The 6,442-nt window shown below is 43.8% G+C and overlaps 1 long non-coding RNA gene across 1 annotated transcript; it reads right to left on the bottom strand.

Annotated features, from left to right (window-relative positions):
- Positions 1-1,599: 1,599 nt before the first annotated feature.
- Positions 1,600-5,584, bottom strand: LOC113898350. The gene is made up of 2 exons (XR_003512619.1): positions 4,834-5,584; positions 1,600-4,531 (listed from the first exon to the last, which is right to left on the bottom strand). It is a non-coding gene; the product is annotated as an uncharacterized LOC113898350 (long non-coding RNA).
- Positions 5,585-6,442: the final 858 nt, after the last annotated feature.

Raw genomic sequence — 6,442 nt, 5'->3', positions numbered from 1 at the left:
AGCATAAAATGATTTCATTATATTTATCAAATACTCTCTGCAAAACATATTGTTGTAAAAATCAGTTAAGCGTTTGTGACTAAATAAAATGACTAAAGTGCTATAATTGTCTAAAGAGTGATATACGAGAAACTCACCAGCGCTATCTGGGTGCACAGGATCTCAGAGCCTCTTTCATCCATCAAAGGTTTTCCTCCATGGATGTCAGCCGGGAGGTTATCTGTATCGTAAACACTATGCAAAGCTTTTTGGATCCTTTCTCTGGGACAGGTTGCTTCCATCGACTATGTTATCAATCAGGGCATAAACCACAGCCGTAATGTTATCTGAGACTCAGAACTTCACCCTGGCACACTAACTGCTGGGGAATTACGAGTCGTGGGATTGCTCTCACATAGAGAGTATTGTGCTGTGAAGATTATGAAATCTTATTAGAAAAAGCTCTGCCCCAGATTTGCAGCCGTTAAAATCAGAGTCTTTCTTTCAGATACCTTAGGGAAGATAAAAAAATGTTGGAACCTGTTTATATTTACTCATATGTACTCCCAGGATGCAGAGCTGGCAGCAGGCACTGCCTCAGCCCTCACTTATTAGTACGAATTTCCCCTTTGGGGGGTTATTTAAAAATATTTGTACATATTTCAAATCCCTCAATCTGGTTTGTGGCAAATGGTTACTTAAGCAGCTTCTTAATTGTTTCATTCGAGTGTGTGCAGGAGAACTGTTGCAGATATTTGGCACAAAGCTTAGGTTTTGGAGGTCTTTTACTACCTCCTGAATAGATTTCAGGAAAAGGAGGAAGAAAAAAACCATCAAGGGGTGTTAAATTATTATTCTCTTTGTGTTGTATGCACAAATAGAATTGATTGTGGACCTCAGTACAGGAAAGAAATACTTGCACAGCTGCATGGTAATAATTTTTATGTGTGTTAAAATTATGTTCTTGCTATTTTGTCATAATATTCCAGAGTGAAGCTTTGGAGGAATGACATGGTTATAATAATAGTAAATGGAGTCACTTTGTAGATATCAGGTCATAAATTATCTCATGAACTTGGGGATGAAATGTAAGGAAAATCATTTAAACTCTAAGGTAGAAAACTAGAAACAAACACAATCAAATGTTATTTGCAGTCATATCAGGTGGAATCATTCATTGGAGGAAACATAATTCAAGTGCCAAACTTGGACTGAAGCCAATTTTGATTAGCGAAATACATGCCCAGTCTTTGCTCCCGCCCTTCTCTGGAGCCTCTGAGCAGCTGGAAAGGTGTGCATCAAGTGTAAAGGGAGGCAGGCTTGAAGAATTTATGGACTGAGGATGCCTGAGACCCAGGGCCATCCTGAATCGTCACATGGCCAATTTGTTCCTTGCAGTCAAGGGGAAGATGAGATGGTGTCACACCCTTATTGATCCTATGGTGGTTGATTTAAAACATCTGGGCTGAGCAACCAGAGAAAGCCTCCATACAGTCTCCCTGCTTTTCTAGTGATTCAACTACATAGCTTGTTGCATTTTATTCTATATATTTATGCATGTTTATTTGTGTTTAAAGTGCAGAAAAGACCAGCAATAGGCGGTAAGAAAGACACCCCACATTGCGAGATTGCCCTTTTATCAGCAGGAGACAGCCAATTTGGAAATATAATGAGCTTCAATCACAACTCCAAAATAATTTGTAAATAATTTTTTACAAAAAAATCCATAATCTCTGCTCGGTAAAAATTATGTTGCAGTCATAACTTTGGCAATGAAAATAGAACTTATATTCTAAAACATTGCCAAGGAACTCAGTCCATAGCCATCAGCTTTATATAGAGCATTGAATGGTCATTGAAAGCACAGTGCTCCCCTATACTTAATGTAAAGGCATGAAACGAAATCCCACAACCCAAACGATGAACAGAAAACCCTGTCTGGTCCATAAGAAGTACAAGTTTACAGGGCCTCAGATACCTACCGTCTGGTGGAAAGCTCAAAAATAAACCCCAAACCAAGATCAAATAGCTGAGCTCAGAGGTCACAGAGTGCATAGTTCATTTTTACAAAGAAGAAATCTGACAGAGAGGTTATGCAAATTTCCCCAGGTCACAGACTTGACAAGTGGCAGAGCTGAGATGATGATCCAGGCAATCTGACTCTAGCGTTTATGTCCTTGATTCTATGAGATATTGCCTCTCTGCAGAAGCTGTGACCTAAGGGAGATTTCTTTCAAAGCCCTACAGTGCCTTCCTTCATATCACAATTTGGCTGCCTCTATCTGCAATTTCTTCCTGCTAGTAGAGTGGGGGGGGAGACAGGCCTAATCAGCCAATTATCCAAGTAATTGCTCACTTTTCATTTTGAAAAGCACTGAGACGCAAAGAGGGCTAAGAAAGTACTCAGCAAGGGTGGGGTGGGAGAACTCAACTAAAGACTGGGGAAGGAGTTGATGAGGAAGAGGCATTTGAGCTGAGTACTGATGGATGAGGAGGTGTTTTCATTGGGTGAGGGGGGCTATAGATGATTTTTGAAGGGATAAGTGGATTCTAAGCAGAGAGTACAGTTGTGTAAAGACCTTACAGCAGGAAGTACCAGGCACCTGGGGGGGCCTGAAAGAGGACCAGCCAAGTTGGCATGGTCAGTGATATGACCAAGGTTTGGGAGGCCAGCAGGAAGTAGGCGCTCATACAGGACCCTGATGATCATGCTAAATAATTTAGTATTTGTCCTTAAAACCAACAGACTCTTGACATTCACTGAATGGTGTTTTATCTCTGTCCCCATAAATGGTAGGAAAAAAAACAAACACCTGAGATGTAAACATCTAATTTTCTCTTGGAATTTAGATTGGCGATTTTGCCCCCACTCCCCCCAGATCTAAGGCAGGAGTCAGCATCCTTTCAAAACAAAGTGTGAAACTGGCACTTCTTATTATCCAGACATAGAGGAAGGACCAAGCCTTATTAAGGGCAAGGTGGTAGTTACTCAGGATGTCAGAGGTCAGCTTCTGTACCCTCTGAACTGGTCTTTCTGCCACCTATCTCCTGGGAATTGTAGTTTGCCTCTCCTGCCCCCATCTCACATTTGCAGTCTTGTATAGCAAGGTTTATTTTCCAACAGACCCCAATCTTTTATTTTCAATGGCTTTAGAGGATCATTCTGTCAATGCCTAAATGAAAGAAGTCCCCAACTCATAAACTTCCATTTTGAAAGTTTATATATCAGAAGGCAGAGTGACCCTTGGACTTATGCCTTCAATCATGGAATAGGCCTCTCTCCCTGGGTGCCTGAGTCTGTGCCCTAGGCATGGCCATTTCCCAGAAGTGAGGTTATAAATGGCAGTTCTGTTTCTGCACAAGCCCGAGATTGCATTAACAACTTAGTCGTCTGAGCCCAGGGAAAATGGACGATGCTGCTCAGAAGAGAGGAAAGAAAAAATAGAATTGCTTTCTGTCTCTCCTGCATGTAATTTGGGAAGAGAGGCACTTTTGTGTCAAATTAGAGTGATAAAAGGAAATCCTGTCTGGGTGCTAGGTGGGAAGAAGGAGTGCTGCAAGGATAAACGTAACACTCCGATATTGAAAGGGGGTCTCCAGGGGAGGACCTCCCCATTGGCTGGTGACTGGCTGAGCTGAGCCTGGGAAGGCTATGAGCCCACTGCTTCGGGCTATAGTTAGGATGGTCCCACAGCTCTGCCAGCCTGTTCAGAGTGTTTGAAGTGACTGGGTGACAGCTTCTTTGTCTCCTGGCTTTCCAGAACTGAAGAGAACATTGATAGCATGCAGGTTCCTGGGGCCTCCATCTCTCTGTCTGTCTCTCTCTCTGGTACTTATTTTTACCAAAAGTGGAAAAACAGTAAAAAGCAGTCTTTGCCATTTCTTGGAGAGAGCACGGCGATGCAATGCAAAACACAAGCAAAAATCTCCAAGAGCAGCTCCAACAGTGGCCTCAGCTCCGATCAGTGAAAGAGTAGGGGCAGAGGTGACTGCTGCAGGTATGCTGGGGAACCATCGGAAGATCCAGGGCAGAGCTGTGCAGGACCCCCTGGGTGCTGCTGCAGGGGGCAGGCAAATCAGCTAGTGATCCTCAGTCCTTAGAACCAGAGAATAAAGCCAGGGCTGAGCAGACAAGAGCAAGCCCAGAGATAAGAATCTAGGCTCCTGGAGACCAGAGACTGTGCCTTCCGCCTCCTCTGTCCTCTGTCTACCCCCAAGTGCACCCTAATTGCTAACGGGAAGAATCAGACTCTGTGCATAGGAGGGGCTTCCAGAACTCTGAAGAGGGGCAGAGGGCAGGCAGTACACTCCGACTTAAAGATGTGTGCTTAGGCAGAGATGGAAGAAGAGACTGTTCATTCTTGTCTACAATGGTCGAATGGAGATCTCATTTCCCAGGGTTGACGGAGCTGGCTAATAAGGAGGTTTTCCACGCAAGAATACTGGAGTGGGTTGCCATTTCCTTCTCCAGGGGATCTTCCTGACTCAGGGATCAAACTTGCACTTCCTGTGTCTGCTTCATTGGCAGGCGGATTCTTTACCACTGTGCCACCTGGGAAGCCAAATAAAGAGAAACTACTTGTAATTAAACTGGAAAATGACAATGGATATTTAGCTTTTCTCCAAGACTCGTTAGTTGGGCTATCTTAAATACTCATTACTAAAGTTACCACAATGACCCCAACAGCCTTTTTGGTTTGCATCACTTCAAGCTGTGCTCTAAGAAAGCAGAGGGTGTGATAGACCCACTTTAAGTTAGGGTTTTCTGTGTGTGTCCCCATCTACTGGGTGCTCTGCCAGAAAAAGAAGGAAAGAGTCCTTGGCTAGATACCTGAGGAAGTGGAGGGGACATACCTTTCATTTGGAGATTTATCAAGTAAAGGTGAAGAAGGCTCTGGATTCAATCAGGAGACTTTGTTGTTGTTTGTTTTTTAATCCAATGTCTTCTAAGCTTGAATAAACGTAGAACCCCATTGCTGTACAGCAAATATTTCCGACACTTTGGAAAATGCTGCTGCCGTGGGTGGCTTGGAACAGATTGGAATTTTATCTATTTGGAGCAGATCACGAAATAGCAGGAAGTTGAAATTTTCCCTGAACAATCTGGACAACCTCTGGAGCCTGTGCCAGAGGCAATACCCCCTTTCTTGTCGCTCTGAGTGAAGAGTCAGATTAAGCCTGGCAAAATCTGTCATTTTGATCTCCCTGCCACTAAAGGAACCTAGTCAAATTACTTCACTGTCTTGTGTTCCTTTTCTTCACTTGCCCTGTGGCTTTTTCAGGACAGTGTGCAGACAATGAAAGGGATGTCTTATTCAGTGAAGCCTAGCTGGTCCGCGTAGTTAAGCAGAATTAGCATTTCTGTTGTGCAAGCTTAATCCTTCTTGGAGATTCCTACAGTGGCATTCTCTGTGCTTAAAGATTCGGTGCGCAGAGATGGCGGGTAACAGGGTTCCTAGCTGGGCGTGTCCTGGACTGTGTTCCTCCAGGACGGGCGGCGGCACAGACAACTCACAGGAGGTCATGACCGAAGAGGAATACAGCTGAGCCAGCTTCTTGAACCAAGTCTCCGGTCCTTGCTGGGCTTGCTCGCTTTGTAGTGATGTGTCCGGAGTAGTTTCTATTTTCATTACAGTGCTCTTTGCACAAGCGAAAAGCCTTTTGAGATAAATAGGAACGTGAATCCACTAGGTGGCGCTACATCCTTTGTTCTCCGGTGGATTCTTTCTCCTTAAATGAAACTAGAAAGTATTTGGTTTGGATTGGAAGTCAGCAACGAGAGCCTCGGTCCTTCATTCCTCTCACCTTGTCGTGGGAGCTACCGTATTTTGATCGAAAAATGTATGGATAAACGGTCATGTTTTCATAATGGGAATGAAGGCTATGGTGCTTTAGGGTGTCTTTTGAAATACAGCAGATAGCTGAGTGCTATCAGGAGGCCTCACTTGCAATTGAGTCCGTGACTTGCGAGATGCACGGAAAATGGAAAGTTATTTAACCTCCCAGTGTTTTACTTCTCATGGATTTCAAGGGTTTCTGTACCTGTTAAATACCTGCTTTATGGTAAGATTGTCTTGTGGACTAGATGAAACCTTTGTGATGTACTTAGCCAAGATCCTGGGACCTAAGAAACACTCAGTGAGTGTTTTTGCTTTATTTTTATTTTATATTTTTATTTTTCATTGACTAAATGCTCACTGACAGTGTCCATGTTTTCATGTGTAAACGGGAAATTAAGCAGGATTTGTATTTCTGACTGGAAGGCCTGTGTACACTACCCTGTGGGGTCCTGCATTGCTTTAACCTTCTTACTCCCCTGGCAGGATCTCTCCTTTTCCCTAAAACAGAGATCCTCAGCTTCTTGAATCTGCAAGCTCCCCCTCCCTGGCCCCTCTGGAGGACTTGTTAAAACTCAGATTCCTGGGTCTCAGCCCCAGAGTGTCTGGTAGGGAAGGCCTAGGGT

The sequence above is a fragment of the Bos indicus x Bos taurus genome, chromosome 9, assembly GCF_003369695.1.
Source record: "Bos indicus x Bos taurus breed Angus x Brahman F1 hybrid chromosome 9, Bos_hybrid_MaternalHap_v2.0, whole genome shotgun sequence".
NCBI lineage: Eukaryota > Metazoa > Chordata > Mammalia > Artiodactyla > Bovidae > Bos > Bos indicus x Bos taurus.
This window is presented reverse-complemented; position numbering and strand designations above follow the sequence as displayed.